Source organism: Amblyomma mixtum, chromosome 7, assembly GCF_055824585.1.
Source record: "Amblyomma mixtum isolate Tamu chromosome 7, ASM5582458v1, whole genome shotgun sequence".
Lineage (NCBI taxonomy): Eukaryota > Metazoa > Arthropoda > Arachnida > Ixodida > Ixodidae > Amblyomma > Amblyomma mixtum.
Genome location: NC_143018.1, coordinates 13,301,242 through 13,326,990, shown reverse-complemented (window position 1 = coordinate 13,326,990; position 25,749 = coordinate 13,301,242).

Sequence of the window (25,749 nt, the reverse complement as noted above, 5' to 3'; positions counted from 1 at the left end):
GATCTTCCAAGAGTTATAATTAAGAAACAATGAGTCAAGGGTATTAGAAAACTAGCTAGGCAACGACACCGCCGTTCTTTCGCAAAGAGCTGCATAACGCTGTGGCTGCAGAGTGCGTCGGAATATGAGCGCTTGACCTTTTTTATAACTTCACGTTACGCAACCCTGACGAAGAATAAAGAAATTACGGGGTAGCGTATTTTGAGCCTTGAAATTGCTTCCCTTCGCTGCCACCCCAAAGCTGTCTCAAATATTTGCTTGAGATCCTGGCCCGAACATGTATAATTACAAAAAAAAAAAAATCCACCAGAACTAGCAACAGAAGCTGACGCGTGGAAAGCCGAAAAATGAAGTGTGCTCCATTTGGGTAAGTGCGTGTGTCCTTCATGACTGACCTTGGCACAAATTGGTGCTATTGCGAAATAAACAATTCTAATTTCAAAAGAAGAGGCGCAATTTCGCGTATCTTTTTTTTTTTAAAGTAGTGCTCAGATAAAATAGAAACACCTTCAGAGAGAAGCCTGTAATCTCCGTCACCGGCTGCGATATGTAAAATAAAACATTTGAAGTGTTAAGATACGGCAACAGCATGCGTCACACTATCCTAGGACATATTTTCTTTCCTTGCAATGTCGTTGCAACAGTCCTTTGGGTTCTCTCCCACAAGCGGCCGTCACGACACCTAAGCGGGATCAGGTTGTCGTGCGACGACTGCATCTCTCGCATGACGATGTGCTAAAACAGCCGTGGGCTGTGCAACGTCGCTGGGCTGTAAGTGACTGAAGGTGGCCGAAATTGATCCGGGCTCCTCCCCCACACAGCACCAATCTCTCTCTCTCTCCTCGGTTTCACTCCCTTCTTCATTCGTCTACTATGTACAGCACGGCGCTCTTCCCCACTATGAGCTGAACAGCCAACTGAGCAATTTCTTTCGTCGCCAAATATTTGTATTTGCATTTTTCCTTGCCACACGTCGCGCTCTTCGAAAGGAAAAAGAGATATAAATAAAAATGATCAGAAAAATGGCTCCTCATTTAACCCCCAGAGCGTGAATTTCGAGGCTGAAACTATTTCCCTCCAATGCTTTAATGCAAAAACCTTAAGATTCGATGTAGCGCTATTAGGAAGACCACACAGAAAACGACACAGCAAATAACGCTATTGTGCGCATGTGATATAATAACACTTTGAATACCATCCCTGGCTAGTAAGAGAAACCAGTTGTTTGTAGCGTTCTTTTTTTTGTGTGTGTTGTCTTCTCTCTATAGTCTTCCTATAAGCGGTACATCCAATTTTTAAAGAGTGAGTGACCAGTTAGCCCAGCACCAAGTTATACTTGCTGAGGGATTATTGAAATATTTATATGCGTGCAATTTATTCTTAGAGAATAACAACATCCGCCCTGCGTCAGCCCTCGAGATAACGACAACTCATTCATGCAACAAGCTTTAAGTAAACACCTTCTTATTTGGTTAAATGCTGTAAAGATACGCTAACACCAGGACGGGAGACGGGACGGGCGTGTGCCTTTCTGTTATCTGTGTTTGTTTCGCACCTTTAACCAAAGGTCGATAATTATTAACCAGCCCAACCAGACGTTTTTATGAACTACTTGCCAAAAGCAAAAGAAGAAATACCCATTCTCTGCACAGCAGATGAGCTAAGCCGTTTTCGTCAGAAATGTCTAGGACTTTAAAGCCATTTCCTTCCGAGAAAAGCTCCGTCTTGCCATAAATATTCACAAGTTCGGTGAGAGTGCTTCATTGCAGTCTAAACTAGGTCACATAGGTGAAGTATATTTATTGACTAATTGATACATTAATTGTTCGTTTTTTAGTGAACGATTCGTTCATTTATTATTTATTTAATCAATGATAGTTTCAATAATTCTTCACAATAATTCAAGGAGGGAAGAGATTGTGGACCCATTACGGCACCAGTGAAAAGCCACAGCGTAGTTGGATGCTCCGTATCTTCGGAGGTTTTAATCTTCCACTCCCAAAGGACGTATTTTTATCTTTCTACAGCTATAAATACTTAGTGCGTCACATGAGCACTTTCGTCATGCATATCGGTGGCAGATAATGCGAGAGTAATGACGATAACTAAACAACAAAAAATAACATCATATCAAGGTGGGGTGGGCCTTCCAGCTAGCGGTGATTGCAGCATCGTTTACGGTAACCGTGTTAACTTTTTTTCTTGGTTAGGTATCGAGAAGGAAACAATAAAAGTGAACTTTAACGTGGGAAAAAGCAACTACATAAACGCGACTGTCAGTTCGCGGAGCGCTAGAGATAAGAAACTACGGCGGTCTTCCACGAAACGCTTACTGAACGCCGGGGGTGCATTCTCGGATACACTTCGACTTCTACCTGTTTGTGCGTGAATCTGAGCTTTTTATCGGGAATCGCGAAAAAAGAACGCCTCGAGGTGGTTCTGACATCTCAAAAGCGGCACTGGTTAACAATATCGACGAAGACCGCAGTGGTAGTTGCAAAACATCCTCTTGGCATAGGAGGCTAAAAGCGAGGCGGGCTGGGAAAGTTTTGGTGTTCTGAATGTGGTAATGCGCTTTCTTTAGTTCAAAATTTCTTCTGCTATCGCTTCTTACGCAATAGTAAGCAGAAGAGTCTCGCTATGCAGATTTCGTCCTTCTAAACACGCATGCCCGATGAACGACTGGGAGCCCGAAAGCAAGCAGAACTCCTGCCAAAATATGCGATCTGTTTTTGTGGGCGGATTCAGAATTTTCCACAAAAATATATACGAAAAACAAGAGGCAGCAGTGATATGGGGCAGACTCCGCTTTGCATCCTATTCTATGCACTAGGTTCTTTGCATTGTTTTCTAGGAAGTGTGTTTAGTCTGTCAGTGCATCGGTCTTTATGCAGGTCCAACTTTGATGGTAGGAGTCCCGATTTTCGCCCAAGAAGTCCATATCTTTTCGGTAGCTGATATTGACAGTCCTGAAGTGACATTTTCTCTGCGCGACTTTTGGGGCTCTGATACTCTTCTCAAGACAGGCAAAAGTTAGTTTTGAGTATAGAAGAATAAGAAAGGTCCTTCTTTTTTTATTCTCCTGGCTTAAACTATTCCGTAACCATATCTCCTAAGACTTCTCCAGAGTGCTAGAGCTTTAAAATTACATTCCTCGATTGCCTTTGAAACCATTTTACTCTACCTTAGCAAAAAGTCAATTGATATTTCAAAGATGCTGCTCGCGGGACGCAATGCTCACTGTTACGTGTTTCCAAAAAAACTTTTTTCACGTTCTGCATATTTTTACTAGGCCTAAACGAACACCACAAAAAACTACAGTTAAATTCAACCAGAACTTAACGAAGGGGCTGCACAAAATTAGGGAGAATTTTTTCGCAGTTATTAACTTAACTTAATTAACTTACATAAGGGGCATGCAAGTGAAATTATGTATTCTTGATTAAAATTCCGCTTGGAGCCAATTGGTTCATACTTCACCCACAAGCGGGTAGAGCAAAAACGGCACGGTACGCATCGTCTTCAGTGTTACTTCCGTGTTTCGTGCTACTTTTGCGGTGCCCTTTTCTGATTTTATTTATTTATTTATAGAATACTGCAGAACCTAAGAGGGCTAGAAGCATAATAAAAAAAAATATGTGAGTGTAGTAAAAAAAAACACGAACTTCTGGGTTTTCGATTTTCCGGGTTGCTGTTCTATTGGGCGACCACTGCCAATATTTGTTAATAAATAGGGCAACTGAAATTTACAAAATAAAGTACTTCGTGTGATGGTGGTGTGTGACATGGCGCAGGAAGAGTCCCTAAACGTCCTTTCTTTCAACGCCAAGCGCACTGCCAAAAAGCATGCCGCACTTTGTTTACGTCCTTTCTGGCCAGTTCAGGCCTTTTGCGAAGACTAGAGCAAGGACTCCTAAAAAAGTGCAAGACACAAGGATATAACCGTCACCACGGGAGCCGAAATCAGCAGGTAAAACAAACCTGATGCTCTATCACGTGGCCACTGAACACAAAACATTTAGCCTTTGTTACTCAAAAGGCCTTGCTTTCACTGCTCTCTAGACCATTTATATTTAATTGGCAGCGATTTCCCGCTTCTTTGTGAGAAAAAAACAATGTTGTTCTGCTATTTTAGACATGAAGAAAAACATTAAGGGCAAGAACTACAAGAATTTTCGACCGAATACCGTAGCACGAAACAAGAAGGCCCTTGTTATGTAGGGAAAGATATTGTAAAAAAAAAAGTTACAAAATAAAGGCATACCTTTGTGAAAAAATTGCCAGTGGTTTAGCTCTAGTTAAACCTGGAGGATTGCGAAAGCAACGAGGAGAGAGAGAGAGAGGCGATGGAGAGCGCGCGGCAGCGGCGGCGGCCCCGGCACGCTAGCTATGCGCCGCTACTGCGCATGCGCAACTGGCGAGCGCGGCGGCGGCACCTCTGAGTCACCCCCGCAGCGACGGCGGCGGCGAGCCAGCTGTCCGCCGTGTGACGTCACTGCTCCTCGCGCATGCGCAGTATGGCCTTTCGTCAGCTCCGCGAAATGGCTCGGAGACTCGCGAAGTGTTGCTTTCGCAACATAACTATCGTTTTTATGCCATACATTCAAATTTACATGCAATATTCTCGCTGAAAGAAACTTTCGCTCGGAGCATGGTGGTACATTTTTGATGCTTAATGACCGGGTATTCCCGGGAAAAAAGTCACATTTTCAAACCGCAATGAGCGCGAAAAGGCGAAGAAAGCTTCTACTACGCAGTGAAGTGTTCTGAAGAAGTGGCCGGTGATTAATAATCGCTTCCGCTTACCCAGTAGGGGAAAAAAAAAGCTTTCGTGGGACCATCTATGCCAAAATGTAAACAAATTACATGAAGTTTTAAAATGATACTTTTCCTAAAGTGACGCGCTCACTAGGCAAATGATGCTGCGGAAAACAGTTTTGGAAGGGCTGATGCGAAAACAATACTTAAATGTTTGATATGTTCTAATTTTATAAGGATGCCTCACATCTGACAGTTGAATACAAATTGGTCCCGCTGTTCAAAAGTAGACCAAGTAGTCTCGCAAGCCCACTTAACGTGTGTTCGCTTGAAGGCGTTTTTAAGTGTTCGTCACTCACTCCTAGACTGGACTTATTTTGGCCATTATGAAACATTAACCTGGAGCGCAAGCTGGTTCTATTGTATGCAATGTTCCACCACTCTAGTAGTAGTAATAGTGGTTTTATTAAACATAAAATAAAAGGAAAGAAAAGATTTTTGCTAGCCTCGGCATCTTCCATCGCTACTGGAAGCACCTGAGCTGGGGTAGTGGAAATACGAGGTCTGTTAGAAAAGTACCCGACCTTTGGCCGAAGAAAAAAAACTGGCATAACTGGAGCGTTGGAAACCTAATCACCTTCTAAGTAGTCTTCTTGGGACTCCACATACTTCTCCCAGCGGTGCTGCCATTGTTGGAAGTGTTCCGAAAAGGCCTCTTTCGGAATGGAGTTTAGCTCAGCTGTCGTTGCAGCCATAATGTCCTCTCGTGTCTGAAATAGCGCTCCTTTCAATGTCGTCTTGACTTTGGGAAACAGCCAGACGTCGCAGGGGGCCATATCAGGAGAGTACGGAGTCTGCTGAACTACAGGAGTCTGGTTTTTCGCCAAAAAAGTCTGAATCAAGTGCGAGGAATGTGCAGGAGCATTGTCGTGATAGATGCGCCAATTTCCTGTTGACCTCAATTCCGGTCTCTTGCGCCGCACAGCACCACGTGGGCGACAGAGGACGTCCCTATAGCACTCTTTGGTCATTGTTTGACCATGTAGGGTGCGTACTCGTGGTGTGCCACACAGAGGGAGTCAAAGAAAGCTGTCAGCATCACTTTGACATTGCTGCGCACTTTGCGGGCCTTCTTTGGTCTCGGTGACATGAAATGCTTCCACTGTGACGACTGGAATTTGGTTTCCGGGTCCTACCCGTACACCCAAGACTCGTCACCAGTGATTATGGTGTTTATAAAGTCGAGGTCACTGTTTGTGGAATCTAGCATCTCCTGCGAGACTTCATCACGAAGCTGCTTTTGCTCCGCCGTGAGCAGCTTCGGCACGAATTTCGCCGCAACTCTCTCCATGGCCAAATATTCGGTGATAATGGAATGTGCAGAAAAATTGCTTATGTCCACTTCTTCCCCAATTTCTCCGATAGTCACACGACGGTGCCGCATCACCACAGCGTTCACTTTGGCAATGACCTGATCATTTCGGCATGTTGATGGCCGACCGGAGCGTTGCTCGCTCTCCGCCGATGTGCGGTCATCTTTAACCCGATTGTACCACTGTTTATTTTGTGTGCTGCTCATAGCATCTTCACCGAAAGCCGCACTCAATATTCCGAACAGTTTCCACTTGGTTGTCATCCCGTTTGTGGCAAAATTTGATGCAGTAGCGCTGCTCCTGGCGGTCCGCCATTTTCCTTGTGTAATAAAAAACCGACGAGAGCACTGCGCACTACCTCACTCAAATGCTGCGTCCCAGCGACTGACGCTATCGGCAGGCCGGAAAATATTCCTACATGCGCACGAAGGTTCAACGTCGGCTGGTGCAAGCGCGCTTGTTTCATATCCGTCAGGTGTTCGCAAAAAAAGAAAAAAAATAAAGTCGGATACTTTTCTAACAGACCTCGTAGAATGATAGAAGGCAGTGCGCAGAAATGAAATGAAAGAGGTGAGGGGACAGTTAGTTGCTGAACAGAAACTTTCTTTTCTCAAATGTCTGAGCTTTTGATGTTTTTAGTCTCGCCAGCGCTGTGCGCAGTCTTCGCGCCTGATCATCGTTATATGTGAAACCAGTTTTTAGCTGCATCCTTTCAGAGCTACCACTTTAAATTTCCCAACCGAACCATATAATCTGCAGGAATTCAAACAAAAAACTTGCTCAGGGCCACAAATTCTGGGGCAATGTACTACAAACTTCGATTCCCGGGGTTAACAAACGCGACGGTTTTCACATCCACGGGACCCTCAGCCTGATGGTATTTTATTTGACTTTCAGCGGAATTTGAAAGCGTCCAAACCGTGCACTCTAAAAAAATAGACAGAATTAGCGCAGCTCAATACAAAACTATCCAGTGAAGACGTCTAACTCACACGAAATACTAGGCAACATAAACTCTATAGTGGTTTTAAATATAAATTAAGCCAGCGACTAATAAATTCGGAAAATAGGCACAGCATTAAAGATGGCGGTGAGATCCAACAGTTTGCTCAGCGGAAACTTTTCGTTAAACCTATTGTTTACGAAGCAGAGGAAAACCAATGTAGAGGGAGTTTTCAACCTAAGCCTTTCAGCATTCCGGCTTTCAACATAGAACTAAAAAAGAAAGCTGCTGCAAAGAGAATAACGTTCCTCTGGGGGAACTCATTGCCTTGCGCTGTGTTCCCTTTGCGAGTGTAAACAAAGGAGATAGCGTTTTCTTTACCGCTTCCTATTCCAAAGTGGGTTCAGCTGAAGCTGCCACAGTGAGAAAAATAAGGTGGCTCTCCCTCAGAAGACAACGCAATTACTTTCCTTGCGCCAACGGCGGGGATTTAAGAGCTCAGTAACGGAACTTTATAAATACACCACTGGGTGGAAAAGTAACGAAGGATTTAGAAAGCCTCTCGCGGTCCCAAGCTTCCTAAATATACAATCTGGACCGCAAGCTGCCACTGACTTCGATCTGATGCGGCTTGAGGATGACTTTCTTTCGCATTTGCTGCGATTTTTGTTTATGCTTTTCGTTTTTGCGTTAGGAGGCGGAAGAGGAGAAAGAAAAGTAGGAATTTAACCGGAAGAAGAAACTGCTTTGCAGCCCTGATCTGCGGGAAAGAGATGAGGGGATATAAAGGTGAGGGAGAGAAGGGAGTGGCAGGGAAATGAAGTCAGTATGCAAATCAGTAAGCATGCGGTGAAGTCACAGCGTATCTTGCAGGCCGGACCTCTTATTAAGCGCAGCAGTGCCTGGGAGGGCTTCGCCACCGACGATCGCCGCGGTCAGAGGCCGTGAATCTTCATTTCCGTCAGCCGGCGTGGATCTAGACGCTCCGGCGCACGGCAGAAAGGCTGCTTTTCGGCACTGCATGTAGGCCATTTACCGAGAATGCGGGCTGTACTCTCGTGCTATGCATAGATGGTACACGAATGGTTATTAGCCGTACCTATTACAAATGAGTTTATGGTTTATAGGGCTTAACATACCAAGCTGCTCAGGCTATGAGGGACACCGTAGTGGAGGGCTCCGGGTAACATCGACCACCTGGGGTTTTTTAACGTGCACTGACATCGAACACTACACGGGTCTCTTGCATTTCGCCTCCATCGAAATGCGACCGCTGCGGCCGGGATCGAACCCGCGTCCTTCGGGTCGGCAGCCGAGTGTCACAACCACTGAGCCACCGCGGCGGCGATTGCAGAGGAGTGATGGTTTGGGAAAGCCACACAAAGCCAAAGGCGACACAGGAGAGTTGTCTCGCGACGTTCAGGTCAGGGCCCGGAGACTGCATACGTGAGTTCGAAAACTAACCGTAATTCCACAACGCAAACGTGATTTCCCCCGCCAGTGAGCGAAGCCTGCCGGCTACGCAATCTCCCGGAAAGGGGCAGACACACAATCGCCGTCATGGTGGGCTGCGGTGATTGCCTGCGATGCCGGCGTGTCCTGGCAGCCACGGGTAGCTAATATCGTGCCCTTTATTTATGGCAGAATGATGTAGTTCTCGGATGTTTCCGACAAGCTGGTCATGGGCTCAGTTGTTCATGGGCTCCATGGTGAAGAGCAGCTTGTAAGCCTTGGAGAGCTGCTTTGCAGTCAGTGAAAATAGACCACTGATGGGGCTTTCCTGATTGACATCATGAACTGCGACACGAAGAGCGGTTAGTTCGGTACCCGTCGAAAAAGTTTGATGAGAGGTCTTAACTCTGATTACTGTAGTCGTTGGGTAGATGGACATACAGCCCGAAGAACTAATAGAGAATTCACTGAGCCGCCAGTGTAGACGGGCAGGCAGTTTTCGTTGTGCTCATGGAAATATTCAAATGTGACTTGTTTTAGTTATGTAGACGATAAATCGACCTTCTTACTGATGCCGGGTATGGAAAGAAGGAAATGTAAGAAAAGGTTCCCTCCCTCCTGCTAGAGGCGCTCAGTTCACGCCACGCCAGAGAAAAGCTCACATGGCTGAACGCGTGATAAACAAAACAAAGCAGCTGACACACACTGTACAAAACTGATAGCGCAGCACTACAGGAAATAAAAAAAATGTTTCATAAGGATCCCCAAACATCGGTATACACACAAATAAAAACAGAACGAAATGAGCAGACCTATTCTGCACAGTAACGATGAACGTCCTGTTTGTTGCACATTACTCTCAGTAGCTTATAGGCTTTATAATTCAAAGCAAATATAACATATAGTCACTTACAGAAATTGTAAGTTCTGAAGCATAAACGAAAGCACGCTTGTATGCAGAACACGCGGCATTATTACTGGGGTGTAAAAATAGGACAGCAGCCGACTGTCTAGCTTGCCTCGGTAATGTTTTGTTGCGAAAGCAAAACTGCGCGAGTCGCCGAGCCATTTCGCGAAAGGTCATACTGCGCATATGAAAGGCTATACTGCGCATGCGCGAAGAGCAGTGACGTCACATGGCGCACAGCTGGCGCGCCGGCCCCGGCACGCTAGCTATGCGCCGCTACTGCGCATACTCGTTGCTTTCGCAGTCCTCCAGGTTTAACCAAAGCTAAACTGCAGCCAATTTTTTTTACACCGTATTTATTCTGCGATTTTGAACAGTACACTTCGTTCACAGGCAAGTAACTTTGCGGAATAATGTATTTTATTAAGAACCAATGCACTAACTGGTCCTATACTGAAACTGTGCCTTTCTCGATGATTTATTCTGCTTTTTAATTACGCGTTTCTTTCAATGCACTTTGTTTAAGGTAAGCTTAAATGCAGAGTTTTGAAGAACATTTAGTGGACAGAACATTGCCTGCGTTCGAAATCCGCGGGTATTTGAGGAGGGTAAACATGACTTTCACCGCCATTGCACTAACTTAAACGCCGTAGTGAAGGCATCCAGTCGGCCATTCGTCCCCGACACATGTCTCGCACACGACGGCGAACCTTGAACTCAAGGTGACGCCCGGAACGGGGCACGGGCCACGAGCTCCACACCGTTCGTACATTTTCCCCGGGCTCGTTGTAATCGGATGCCGTTGCTCCGGCAGCGCGGAAACTAATGAATTTTGGCTCCGCTGGCCACGCGCGCTCATCCGTAACCGAATATCTTCCAGCGATCCCCTAATTGTTCTGGGCCTCGGTTCAATCTGAACCGCGAGCTTGGGCTTCGGCTTTTGCTTCTTGTTGAACTTTGCCGCACTGTTTCCCCGGGGAAGGAAAAGCGTGCTTGGTGAAGCAAGACAAACGCGAGGAAAAAAAGCGTAGGGCTACCCCGTAACAAAGATTGATGACGCTTAAGGTCGACGATCTTTAGAGTTAGTCACAGCGGCAGAGGAAACGGAAGGTCGTTCCTCTTTAAATATCCAAGCGGGGGTTCAACGACCAAAACAACAGCGTCTTTAATTTGGTCAAAAACAATGCCTAAAAGCAGTCATTACCGTTCTTTTCTTTTTTTTTTGTACGGAACTGAGGTTTGTTGAGATAATAAATGCAAATATCTCAAAGGATATATAGAAGGAGGTCCCGTAGTCCGCAAACTGCGATAGACAACAGCTTCTTTTAATTGCCGAAATATTAAACCCGGAATACCGCCATTAGCGTTTATTGAAGTGATGTTACGGAGGCAATGCTTACAAATATTTTCAATATTTCAATAATCAACTTTCAATATTTCAACTTTCAATACAGACGTGGTAAGTTAAATAACAGTAGCACATCCATTCATTTCCGCTCACTGCCAATAAACATAGTAGAACGGGCACACAATAACATGAGTGGCTTGGGGAGCACTTGCTTACACTTACTTTCTGGACTACCCATTACTCTACGCTAGCGAGATAGACTTGCATAAAGGCACAACCAGGCTGCTCTAAAAGAAAAACAAAAAACAAAAGGAGAAATGATTGAGATGCGGTGGAAAAAACTGAAAGGTTGTTTAAGTTTTAATGGGGATTATACTGAAGATGTTTTCAATGCCAACAATGAACCACAGCGGTGCTAAACGCGCTAACCTCATTTTTTTTTGCTCGAAGTTTCCTGATTTTGAAGAGCTGTCCGCACACAATTACGTTCAATGTTGCTGGCAATAGCTGCTTTCTCACAAAGACTTTGAGTATTATACATTTCTATTACCGAACCTTGTTTTTAAATTGCACGCAACAAAATGTTTTCTGAACAGAACATAAGGCAAAGCCACTGCTGCTTTCAGGATTTGGAAATTTTTACGCTTGTTGGAAGAACTCATCGAGGCTTATTTCCTGAGACCAAATAACTTCGAGACCTCTTGTTACGTCTTGAACGCATATTTGTTAGTTTTCATTCCTGCGCCAGTTTCAAATGCCGTGACAGCCTTCAGAAAAGATACGCGAAAGCGTGCTCTCAGTAACGTTGTTGGAGCAACACAAGCAGTTTTTTTGTGAGTATGTTTTTGCAGGCTAGTTGGTGCCTAAGCATTGTGGGTTTTTTGCGCAAAAGACACGACACAGAAGAAACGAGGTAGACAGGACAAGCGCTTGTCCTGTCTACCTCGTTTCTTCTGTGTCGTGTCTTTTGCGCAAAAAACCCACAAAGTTTTTTTGTGATGGGAGCTTCAACATTGCAACACAGGTTGAAAGTGACGTGGTTATTAAGAGATGTTCCTTTTCATACGTATGATGCGCTGGTATTATTACACTCCTCGTTATACGGATGAAGGGTGTCTTGCTTCACCCTCCGTTCTTGAGGGCTTGAGCCGAGGCCTGCTCGGCTCTGGAATATGAAAGGACATGTCCTTAGCGCAAAGGCTGGTGTTTAATTGCGTGTCGACCGTGATGGTAGCTGATTACAACAGAGTAACGCCCGCCGCTAAAGCACCAAACTACAGGGTGTCATCTCTCATTTGTTACTCATTCATTACCGATCTTCACCAGGTTTTCTACCTGACTCCTTCTTGTCTGCTTCTTATTGAGGCCAAAAACCAGTTTTGCAAGTGACCTTACGTAATTTCTAGGCAGGTATTACCGGTGTTCGTTAACCTGTCAGCGGATGCCAATATCATCTCATATTGCACCTAGATAGAGAAACGACGCTCGAGTCTGATTAGAGTCACCGCTTCGTTCGTTCATTAGCTGCCACGTTGCTTGTCAGCGCTATTTGCCATCTATACCGCAAGGTCAAAAGCTCGTCGTGGGGCCGTTCATACTCTAGTTCGTGTAATCCCTACGAAAAATGTACTCCAGCTTACCGCCGGTGAGCTTACTGTCTAGCTTACCGTCGTTGCCACAGGTCGGTGGTAGGTGTACAGAAGAACTAATCAATGTATCGCTAATGAGTCCACGCTCTTGATTTGAACGACAATGCAATTAGACTTCACCCTTAAGTACAAATTTTCATTAATTGGATGTATTTATTTATTTCATAATACTGCAGGCCACAGCTTGGCCCAAGCAGGAATCCTCTTAAGCAACATGCTTCATCACATATGAGGGTAATGGGATGAAAGCCTACTCGTTTTGCATGCTAATGTAAATTGGGCTATTTTTAAAGTGCACTACACGAGATCTAAAGGCAAATATTATCGGCTGTTTTTCTGAAAGTAGATGGGGAAAATTGGTAAGGAAAATTTTAATTTTTGTTTACTAGGTCCCAAAACCAAAGCAGTAAACCGGTTATTGTTATACTGAAATGTTTTTGCTTGGCTTGTTTTTTTCATAAAAGCGCTCGTGGATAGCTTGGTACTTGTCCCATTGAAATTCCTCGTGAACACTACAACGCAGTGATTGGGTACTAATATATAGCCCTCGGTTCACTTGCTGAAGATCCTCTTGGCCCAAAAATCCATGCAGCAGAACGAGTTTTCCTTTAATAAAAATTTCATATCTCAGAATACGAGCAGCTCACATTCTGGTGTTTACTACAGCTTCACAGCTTCACATATTCCTTGGTGGTGGCTAATTCTGCACTCCTGGTTCTTTTCTATATCCAATCCTAGCGAACTAATGGTTACTACCTATGGTCAGATTGGCGCCGTTTTGATAGATTTTCAATAAATTAAGCTCCTGGAAATAAGAAATCGTTTGAATATGTATAGCAGGGAGAAAGGAAAAATGAAAAGAAAACAACCTGCTGCAGTTTTCCTTGTCCCTTGCTCTCTGTGTGACTGCTTCCGTGCACCTTCGAACATAATAAAAGCCACGTGCCAACAAGCGCCCCCGAGAGTATCATTCTTTTGTAAAAAGCTATTAGAAGTAATTGACGAAAAAACAAACAAACTCACAGTGCTAACATGCAGTGTTAAAATCCTGCCTGTAAGCTGGTAGCGGCATCAAACGCCAGTGTAATCGTAGCCGAGGAGACATACAAGTTTGGGTGGAAGGTGACCCGTCTGCATGAGGTAAGGAGAAGCTAGCAGTCATTTATTTCCCTAGGTGGCTCAAGTTAATTTGACTGTTCATACCGTATAAAGAATTCCCTCTATAAAAGCACTCCTTCAGCAGCAAAGCCTTACGCTTAAACGCTAAATACAAAATTGAATAACGAAACGATTTTGTTTTTGTGCGGTGTAGTCGTTCGAAAGCATTTTCACATCCTATTCAAAAGAAGAACAGCATGACACATGCGTAATATTGGACAACATGGCATTAAACAAACGTGAGTCCAGTACAGCTGCTTTGTTTTTGTTTTAGCAAAGAGGTTCGAGTCGAGTTAAGCAGGCGTCGCCAGTAATCGATGCTAGATGGCAGCAGCTGGCAGACATTATTAGGAAACGGAACGGAACAGCGCAGAAAAGACACGGAGAAGGATAGGAACACGACTACATGAGCGCTCGTGCCGTCCGGTTTTTTCTTTTTCGTCCGCGTCCTTTCTGCGCTGTTCCGTTCCGATAAACTACAAACACGCCCGTTCATCCTCCTTTGCAGACACTCTTACTTGCAGGGAAAAGCAAGTCATCGCATTCATGTTCACTCTGGCTGGGACACGCTTCCAATCCTTATTTTGCTTTTCCTATCGCCTTCTCTCCGTCTTCCCTCTCCTATACGTGCACGCGGCAGTGCAAGTTTCCTACTTTGGGCGAGTCGATACGTCCCTTTTTACCTTGTACTATATTCTTACAGCCCCCTCTTACTATTACCAAGCGCCCAGTGAAATATGAACCTTTAGGGTGCTTGGGAATTGTCTGCAACGAAGTCATCGAATTTTCCACGCTATTTTAACTACTTTCTAATATAATGTATTTGTACGATGTAGGATTTCTGTGGACAGTTTTTCTTAACTCAGAACCGTCGCTCAGAGTCTACTGTATAGCGATGACTTTTTGTCCACATGAGCAGAGCGACACCCATTTATTAGTCTAGTGTTACGTAAGCGAGTGGTTTACCCTAAAGAAAAGTTATCCTCGAGTTCGTTTGAAGGTTAACGGAACTGTTTTCTACACGAGGATTCTGTTTTCTACACAAGGTTTCAACACGAGGATTCTTCAAAATAAAAAGAAAAATGACCGTATGGCTTAAACACTGTCTGATGACTGCTTTTCGAATAATTAAAAAAAAAAAGGTTTCCAGGGTTTTAATGGGCAGCGTCCGCGAGTAGTGGTGGCACCATAAAACCACTGCTGTATGGCTCACTATTCTTGCTAACCCTGTCTGATTGAATGGTCCGCTTCCTGAGATGACATGCCAAGATTAGGAGAAATTTAAAATTCTGTCGTCCTGTACAAGGACGTGGTGATATGGCGGCCATTACAACCTCGTTGCTTCTGAATGACTGCCAAGGCCTTCAAGCAGGCGCCAATCCCAATGCCATTAACGTCAATCGTTTCGGGTTTAGGCGATACGCTTGTGCAACAGTTACTAAATTGAGCCCCGTCGAGAGAGCTCTTTGGACAGCTGTTGCAGTGCTAAGGAGGAAACCACCTGTCAGGCTATTTCAACGGTGGCATAAATTTTTACCTATAGCGGAGTAAAAACACCCCGCTTGAGCGTGCATAACTATACAGCACTACACGAGAAAGAGTAATGAGTAAATGCATCTTAGTTCGTTCAATATTTATTCGTGGATAGTCAGGCTTGCGTCAACGACCCTAGGGACACAGTTAGGGATTACATGTACATGTAGCTGCTAGTCAACGACATTAAGGCAGTATTTCATGCAAATGAGACTGATGACACTCCGGCGATCAGTTTTTTCTTTAGTCTCGTAGCACTCATGAGCACTTCTGTGGATGAGATGTAGAGGTTCTGGGTGTACTGCTTTCATAATAATGGGCTGTCGAGAAGCTATTCCCTGTATGACACCCTTCATTATTAGGGTTCTGTCACTTCTTCTGCAATCACATTACCCACGTGGGTTTATACTTGGTATTTCAGCGAAGCCCGGCCTTACGTATTATTTAAAAATAGGCGCTTTGAAGCATAGAAATTGCTTATGCGGCACAGTTTTTTCATTGGTGGCGAATGTCAGAAAACAGAAGTGCGTTAACTAGTCAGCTGATCAACTAAAATTTTATAGTTAATGTTTATTTATTGCTGCTGGCGCCTCCTTATAATAAAAAATTTGTAGCTTGTTATTTGCAATAGCCGCATCAGTTTTTTTTTTCTAAAATGATATTACGCTGAGCGCTGTAGATCAAGGATAACGCTCCCCGCGCGCGTCATTCGAAAACAGCGCTGCTGTCCGGCACATGTCGCTCGGATGTCACTCGGATGTCCACATGTCACGTGATCTTCTTATGTATAATATTCAGAAGAAGCGGCTGGTAGCTGCCTTGTGCAACATAGGGCCTAATAATTGCCACTAGAAAGAAAAAAAGATTTATTATTCCATCTTTTTTTTTTTTAGTACGCGGTGCCACATTTCTCAGCAATAGTAAAAGGGTCCTCCAAGTTAAGGACGTTCCCCTCAACACCCTGGTGCTTTCTTTTTACCCTTTCCAGAAGGGCGTGAAAGTTGCCGAGCTTGTAGCGTAACCGTTAGCCTCAGGTACAGCTCGAGAGCTATTTTGGGACATACGGCAGTTTCGCAAGGAGCACCACGATTGCGATCAGCGCCAGACTTTTGCTTTCAGCGAGAAGAATCAAGGATCCCGTAAGCCCTCATATATTCTTGAAAGCCGTTCATAGCACTTCGCTATATCAGTTGAGGAGGCTTACCCCGTATCCGTGTCGGGCAAGCGGATGCGGCTAAGCTGGCTGAACTTTTTCTTACGTGCAATAAATTTATCGATTTTGGTTTGTGTTTGGTGGAATTGTGTAGTGTGAGTTCGCCTTTCGAAATTACGGGTCATGTGATCGCCATCTCTTTGACGATAATTGAGTTCTGCGTTTAGTTACTGCCCATGAAGGTTGCGACAGCCATCGTCACGTTGCCGAACAAGGTTCTGGGTACCCGCGGGGTGGGTACTCTTTGGGCAGGCGAGAGCATAGGGTACACAGTGATTACTATCAAAGTTTAACCCGGCACAAAACAGCCCTCAGGATTTGGCACTTTTTTCTTCCCCTTCATGCAGAGTTATCTTCTCCCTTTCAGACAAAATAGACCTCTCTCTTAGTTGATAATTTTTTTCCTCAGATACTGCGCCAAAAGTGAGGAATGTTTCTCAAAACCGCACCAATGTTGACTTCCCATCCACTCAGAAGCATTACATAATCGTTTGCGGCATATCCTGGCCCTTGTCCTATTCGTGTACAGCATACGTACGACAGGAAGATTAAATAACGACAGGAAGATCAAATTGCATAATAACAAGTCTGAACACGAGCAGATCATCAGCTCTCACCATTTATTTTCGGGCTAAGGTTATTCGTCTTGCCGTAGCGTTGGATTTGGAGTCAAGTCCCAACCGCTCTTCATTCTTTGTTGCAGATTGCAATAGAGATGGAGCATGTACTGGCTTCTCCAACTAAATATACGTCGTAAAATCTGATTTGAAGTAGTTTTTCAAAAGGAAAAGGGCAGGTTATTTGAAACAATTTTTTTTTGTTATTTCGACGCTGTTCTTGATGGTAAGTGGAAACGAGCTGAGGCGAGGCGTTTCGCTTTCTTCTTTCAGGCTGTGACACACGGAAGGCTTTGGTGTCGTCACTGATCCTTGAAAATAAACAAAGTAAAAAAATGCGTGAATAGAAAGAGAGAAGCCATCGCACAGCAAAGTTAGCCATTGTGAGAGTATTTTCGGCATTATTATTTACCTGTGTTGGATAGCGGAAAGTTGAGTAATGGACATAACTTCGACGCTGCAATAGATCAATCTGGTGCACAGAGAACGGAAGAATTCGCATAATATAGCTTTGACAAACGGGGGCAATCCGCCTTTAGTGAACCATAATCAATGCTACTCGTGACTCTACTAGCTTTTGCCGCCACGTTTGAAGCCAGTGCTTTGCGCACAGAAACCGAAACCACTGCAAGGTAGAACGAATAAAAATTACAATAAGCAATTTTGCAGGGAGAATAAATGCACTCTAACGTTTCGCGAGACTTATTCGATCATGAAGCGCTAACCCTAATTCTGGAAAAAGTAGAACCGTGATGATTAAGAGAAGTGCTTTCCGGGCCAATAATTAAAGCATTGTAGTCGACTTCTTTCTTCTTGTGACAGCGATAGTGCAGGTTGCCAACAATGGTCGTGGCAGATTACTTTCCCCTTTCAAGCACGCTGTCGGCATGGACGGGATACACGTTTTCGTCTGTATTTGCATGCTAAATACTATACTGCGTGATGAAACCACCTCCGTCACTTCTTCGCTCCCGATTTGCCTGTTTTGTTATTTTCTTCAATTTACAAATGTAGCCCGCCATAGCAGCAATCATAATACGAAAGAAACCTCTGCTTTCTTTTATATTAGCAAACTGCACTGTTAGCTTACTGTCAATACCAGTATTAAAGTGAAAAAAAGAAAGAAAGCAGAAATAGAGTAAGAGCCGAGAAAGAAGTGTCATTCACGTGATGTAAGCTTTCTCTCGCTATAGCGCTGTTTGCTGCGACTGTCCTATGCCAGCGAAAGCGCAGTGCTCTCATGCAAGTTTCGCTTTACGACTGCGCGGAGAGCGGGCTTCCGTAGATTTATTTATTTATTTATTTATTTATTTATTTATTTATTTATTTATTTATTTACAAAATACTGCAGCCCGAGGGCCAAGCAGAGTGGGCAATTTAACAACAGCCAAAGATCACACCAAACTTCAAAGAAGAAAGAAAGAAAACAGACAAACACTACAAAACACCTGAATGATCAACATAAAGGCAGTCAAAAGTAAAAGGTTGCTGTATGAACAACATTGTAAAAAAAAAAGGAAGAAATATTATAAAACACCAGACGTAGGATTACAAACAGAACTCATGTGCTGTGTGCAAGATGTGCTGTGTGCTGTAACAGAAATAGTTCTTTTTCCGTGACGCTTGAACCTCTAACACAGGATGAAGTAGAATTTAGTTTTAAAGCCCACATTCAACGACGCACGCACCCTAGCATTCGCCTCTTTCGTGTTGCCCCTCCTGTTAATATACCATCCTTTTTTCTTTCAATCTCGTCTCCACACTTTAAACGCGAATACACCTATATGGAAATAAAAAGGGGGTAAAGCTGTCCGCTGGCGGACTCCCTTTAATAAAAGGGTGGGTGCTAGAGCAGACCTTACTCCCTTTGTACTCCTTTTTGCTTAGAGTGCAGGCTTTCGATCTTCGCACGCGGAGTGAGCCCACGCATGTTTCGCACAAGTCGCAGCCCTGGCCGTATGCATCCTTTGTCTTCGTGTGCATATCGTTTCGCATGTCGGAAAGCAAACACGCAAACCTAGATCGTCCTTCTCTCAAAAGTGGCCGCATGAGCATTTATCTATCACCATACACGGCTTTCTCTTTCATGCCCTCTCTCTGAGGTCAGTTATGTATTCTTTGAACTTTATCCGAACTACAAGCAGCGATTGATTTCGTTCTCCTGACTGCCGCTGTGCCGCAAGGCTGTAGACGCGACTGTAGCGATGTCTGAATCTATGCCAGAATACACAGATGTCCGAAAGAAGAGGCATGCGGGACGCTATACGAGGGAAATAGAGCTATAAAACGCGCCGAAAGTGAAAACAAACAAAAAGAGTGTTCACTCCCTGTTTGTATGTGTATATACGACGCCATACAAGGCAACTATAGCAACAAAAAGCAATGAAATGCGTTCTATTCACATTTGTATGTGCATATGCGTCACTATTTGCAGACCGTGTGATTCCTCGATGGCGCTAAGGCTAACGGTGATGCCTTCGCTTGGAGGAGGGAGAATGCTGGTAGCCAGTAGCCTTCGTACCACTCATTAGACACAATGTCTTGCCATCTGAAAATGCGTTACTCAGATTAGGGTTTTCCTGAGTGCTTAGTTAGAAGAACACATTTTACTTCTTTGACCATGTTGCGGCCAGGAACTATGCGGCGATGTTTTGGCAAACGCATAGCGCGCATTTCCTTGTGTTGCCCAACCAGCAAGCACGGAAAGTCGTGCACAGAATGTAACTTAAACAGGCAATCGCAGGGGTTCACTTCTGTCTACTTCCTTGAACCAATGGAGTTTAAACACTGACAGTATATAGAGAATGTTAGGACGATGCTCTAGTCTATTTCTTGCCGCCTATTGTATCCGTCCCCGGCTTACGGGTAGTAGGGAAGAAACCTTCATCATAATTTTTTTTTTCACTGTGGCTGTGTGGCCACGTCCTCTCGTCTGCTCTGTACAACTTCGCTTCATAACTCTCAACTGTGGTGGCTTGATTTCGAGAGGGGTGAAAAGCTAAAGATTCACGCCGGTCTTGAGATGCTATTGCACGCTAAAGCACCCCGTGGGGTTTAATTGATCCGGAGCACATCGTTACAGTGTCCGGTATATCCACCGTGGCCGTAGTTTTCTCAAATAAAATACACTAACCAAGCTTCTACGAACGGTAAGATGCGTCCAACGTGCTACACAGAAGTTGATTCACTTCACGCTGCATGGCGCGGCAAGCACGTGTAGCCGACACCAGGAGTCGTTTAGGCGAAATTCTCCAAAGTGTTTTGCACAAATTTATTGAACGCTTCCCCCAAATATGACTTCGCATCACATATGCAGATATGCAAATGCATTGTGACTGTCACCTCAAAAACATTTTCTGGTAGGTCGTCACAGCAGTCCCTGATATACTATCTAAAGCCAAGTTTCGCACGCCATTATCGCATTGACTTCATGCATACCAAAAGAGCCTTTCCTTATTACTATATGGCGTGCCTTAGTCGAAGCGTCCGCTTTCAAATCGGCACTGCTTCGCATAGTCCTAATATTCCTCGCCTCCATCAGTTATATCGGTCCACACGTAGACCATCTTTCCATGTGTGCTAGAAAACAGTCCTTCGGGAACGAAGAACGCCTGCATTGATCACTGCGAAAAAACACTAAAGAAAACCGCGGCATTCGAGGAAAGCGCTAAGTTGGCTGCCTGACGACTCACGTCGGTGGAATAGGCTTATGAGCAGCACCAAGAATGAGTCTACGCCCATGCAGTGTGCTGTCACCTTCACAGTAACCGTACCTGCTCACGAAATGTCAACCTTTGTTCGGTGCGGAAGTCGTTATTGCGAATGACCGGTTCCTGGAAACAGTTCTTACCATTGAGGTCTGCTTATACGCGCTCTCGACTACCGACGATTCGGGCTCACTATATGTGCACAGGCGGAGCGTTCATCATCCTTTCCGGTTCTGTAGCAGCTCTGCCGAGTGCGCCTGATCGAAAGAGGCACGCAATCTCTCGCTTTCTTCGTGGTTCGCACGCTCAAAAAGCGGAAGGAGCCTAAACTTGGAAGCTCTTTAGTTCCCTGGTACGGCACCTAACTTGGCGAGTCAGCCGCCTTTCCGTGAAATGCATCGCTCGTTTCCGGATCGAGTAATTAGCACGTCAGTTCATGCTCTGCGGACTAACACGCTAAACTCAGCCAAAGCTCAGATGAAGATTATGTCTTTTAATTTGCTATTAACGGTTTGAAGCGCTTTTTTATTAAAGCGCACCTGTTAACGCTCGTCCTTTGTGTTCGTAGTCAGCGTTATCGGCAGTCCTAAGAAACTAAGCGCAGTCAAGGAAGTCCGCGCTTTCAGTTTCTAGGGTTAAACGTTAACGCTCGTGCTAATGAAGCTGAACAGTTTACTCACGGACACAGAAAACAAAAATGAATACATTTATCTTTTCTTGCGACGTCAGGCGCTTCTGACCAATGGCAAATTCAAGACTTCATGGATGTATGGATTGATGCTATAAGGGCAAAGATGCTCACGTGAGGTCGAATCTTTCAGAATTTGAAGGGATGAATAATACGCTAACCTCCGTTGTTCCTTCCTGAATAGAACAGATTATAAAAACAGGCCCAAAATTCGGACGCCCCATATATAAATCACCATCATACAAGAAGCCAGGTGCTTCCAATTGTTTGTTTGTTTTGTTTCAGTCGCTTTCAAGAGGATCGCTAAGATGCCCCTAAACTCTTCACAGCATCAACGCGTAGCTTGAAATTGCTCGCTTCAAGGCAGTGAGAAATACGACAGCTGTTGAAATCGGCACGTGAGGAAAAATGCTCTCTAGAGATAATTTTTTTTTACAACTCTTTGCGGTACTCTCGTATTCCACGATTTTGTCCTAATGTCATTGGCAGGCTTCTATTTGCTTTGCTTTCAATTCCGTTCTGTTGTTCAGAAGACAACACACGTGCTTTAATGGAAGAGAATCCGGCTTTACTGCTTCAGGCCCGGACACATAGACCGGCAGCCTTAGATTTCTGCTGTGTTTCGAAAGGCCTTCACTCTGGACACCAATGCTTAAGACGAAAGCGGGCGTGCACTTATGTGCGCCCGTTCCATGTTGACCCTGCCCCCGTTTCAGGGATTACCCAAGATCCCTGAAAAATCCCGGCTTCTAATGCGCTTTATAAGTGCGTCGTGCCCGAAGACTATTTTCGGCACCTGTTTTTTCCTATACTTTGGGGAAACCGTAATGTTCGTTTCCTGGCGCACGTCGCCCGCTTGAAGCAGATATTACTGTGCGGGAAAGACTCAGTCTGGCTGTGTGATCGGAGGCACTGCTGAATTAACTGCCATGTTTGAATAGCTTATATTGAGGCCTAGGTGCGATGATCACATTTTTTCGCGGGTCTCTGTTGGTTTGGAAAAGGCGGAAATTCTGAACAAGGCACTATCGGATACTGGGCCTCACCAAGGATTAGTTCATTTCGTCGGCCTTAACTTCGCTTGCATTTCATAAATCAAATTATAGTTACGGAAGCGCCGCCGCGGTGGCTCAGTGGCTATGGGGCTCGGCTGCTGACCCAAAAGACGCGGGTTCGATCCCGACCGCGGCGGCTGGAATTTCTTTGGAGGAGAAATTCTAGAGTCCCGTGTACTGTGCGATGTCTGTGCACGTTAAATAACCCTAGGTGGTCGAAATTTCCGGAGCCCTTCAATACGGCGTCTCTCAGCGCTGGTGTTTTGTCCTTCTCTTGTGTCTCGTCTTTGATTGCGCTGTTTTTCCAATTCGTAAAACATGTACCAACCAGCCCGTATTTGCCCTCTTCTGTCTCTCATAGCCTTAGTTGCTTTGGGACATTAAACCCCATAATCCAACCAACCAACCAGTTATGGAAGCGTCGACCAATAAGCCAATAGGCCAATACAACGATCGATCTACCGATCGACTGATCGATCGGCGCCTGATACCTTCTTCACTTGGTGTTGCTTCTTGATGAATTACCTGACAATTAACAGGTGGCACCACATCTTGTTTTATAAGCATTTAAATAATATAAGAGATGGCAAGTGGCATGAATGAGGACATACAAGCGATGAAATGGAATTTCTTTTTTGCATGAAAAATGAACATTTCCTTCTTTTCGGATGATAGAGTGCATCTCGTCTTTTGCAAATTGGAGAGAGATCCTTCGTCGTTTCATCGGCAGTACCACGGTATATTTAGATAATCTTTTACGACCAGTCTTTTCAGGAAGAGAGTAATTCAGTCCCTCAGCACTGACACTTCCTCTCAGCTGCTGGCCGCGTAATTTATGGCAGAGAGACCATACCCTAAATTGCGTGGCTAGTTCGGGTTCGTGATCCTCGCTCGATGGTTTCAGAAAGTGTTACAAGTCTTGCAGCTTCTCAATATTCTTCGAGCCCCATTGCGGGCAGCGCCTGCGACCCGCTACCTGGCAACGGGCTTTTGCAGCATAGTGCCGTATAAAGCTTCCAGGTACAGCTGAGTGCAAACATAGTGGTTTGGTGCTCCTCAGCACTGCGGCCGGAGCCTTTTTACGACCGGTATATTTCTTTTGTCTGCGACAGGCCTGGCTTTTCGTAGCGGGACCCATCCCACTCACGTGTGCATTTATTTATTGTAAGTTATTTAGCCCTCGCTTTATTGCCCCCCGTGTTCCGTGACAAGCTTCTGCAATGCACAATACTCACCCAAGTGGTTTGGGGAATATTAACTGCCTGTTCTCTTCGATCTTTAATGCCGCGTGCGTCTTTATTCACGGCTGTAGCAAGAACCGTATCACGCGGTGAATGCTTCCTGGACTCCGGACTATCTGCGTTAAAATGACTATATTATTTATTTAATTGGGTAGTTAGTTTATTTATTAAATTCGAGCGCATTAAAAGGTTACGATGTGTATACAATCAATATTAATGGGTAATAGCGCAATTTCTCTCTTGAAACCATTCGTTGCGACCATGATAGCCTGAAAAGCCAATATTCGTCCATGTCGGGAAATTTTTCCAGCATCAGAAGCTACACATACAGTCATCTTGTGGCGCGCTACTGGGCTGTTAATGGCTTGCGCTTTTGTTTAATATAATGAAGCCCGCGTTTCTTGTCTGTAGCTGTCTGATGAACGTTACCCGATTTAAGAAACGCATGCGCCCAGACTTTCTGATTATAACTAATGGCCTACTGAGCACTACTCGCTGGATGCGAGCAAATTTATTAGAAGGTTTGTTGCCTTATTTTTCCGGCTGAAATCAACCGTTTGATCAGCACAGTCAGCGTCGAGTACAATCTAAAAATTGCTGTACGTAATGCATAGCAGAAGCTCTACAGCCACATGTAAACAATCCATTGCCTGTGCCAAGACGAAACCCGTAAAATTGTCAGAAAGCATAATCCGATAGGAACGCGTCCGTACAAATGAAGCTACATGGTGCTAGCGCTTCGGTTTGGATTATGGTTTGGTTTATGGGGTTTAACGTCCCAAAGCGACTAAGGCTATGAGAGACGCCGTAGTGGAGGGCTCCGGAAATTTCGACCACCTGGGGTTCTTTAACGTGCACTGACATCGCACAGTACACGGGCCTCTAGAATTTCTCCTCCAAAGAAATTCAACCGCCGCGGCCGGGATCGAACCCGCGTCTTTCGGGTCAGCAGCCGAGCACGATAACCACTGAACCACCGCGGCGGCTGGTGCTAATGCTTCATAAGTAGGCTAAAACTAGCTATAAGTTAGGAGTATCGTGTGTCATTAATAAGTGTCGCCCTCGTTAACACGCCTCGCAAACTCCAACTATGCACGTATGCTTAGAGGTGCCAGGAATAATTAAAGATACCGCATAACACCGTACCCAGCCGTGGGGTATCTCCGCTTTCATGGCGCTGGCTTCAGCAGACTTCTCGGTCGATTCCGGCGGAACGTAGGCTGGCCTTTTGAGATAACTGATGCAACGCGTCTTTCTCTGCGTCGGCAGTTCATTGCAAACTGCACACTAACATTGGGAACTTGTTCGGATTACTACGCCACGCATGCAGAGACCACAGAAATTCACTGCAATCAGTGCCCTTCGTGACCAAGCAGCCAAACTGCATCTTTTTGGCATAGTGACGTAACGCTTTAGTACAGTGCCAAGAGGCGCAGTTCGCCCTTAATACTACTTTTAATCAACCTCAACACGCCCTAATGTCTAACATTGCAAAGCTGAGGAGTTACAATCGGGGAAATAGCATAGCAACAAGGTTTTTTCACATGCTACTATACTGCAGAGAAAGCAAAAAAGAAGGAAAAAGAGAAGGAAAGAAAAAGCAGGAAATAATTGGTAGGGATTTAAAGTAGTTAAACCGAGTAGACCTGCTAAAGCAGGTGTTCATTCTTCAGCTGGAGGGGGCACTTAAAACTCTGCCTTAGGGGTGTGACATGATATCTTTAGTGGGTTAATGCCCATGTATGCTGAATTGGTCATGCCGTACTTAAGAGTCATAGGTGGCGGCGAGTTATCATATACCCCTACCAGTGCAGTGGCGCAGGTGTTAAGTGATGCGCCACTGCACTGGCAGGTAGGTGGCTGTTTCTATCCCAGCCACCCGTCGGGATTTTGCCACCCATGTTGCTCTTCCCGAGCAACCTTTTGCGCAGATGACGCGAAGCTCCTCCGAAATTATCCGAGCTTACCCATGTAACACTGGTAAGCTAGAGTAGTAACTCGAGTCGCTTGGCAACAACCCTAGATTGTAGGGTGAACGGTGAAAGATCGGTGAACGTACGTATGGTTGCAAAATTTCTCGGTCGGTGTTGGTGAGCGCGTGAGTGCT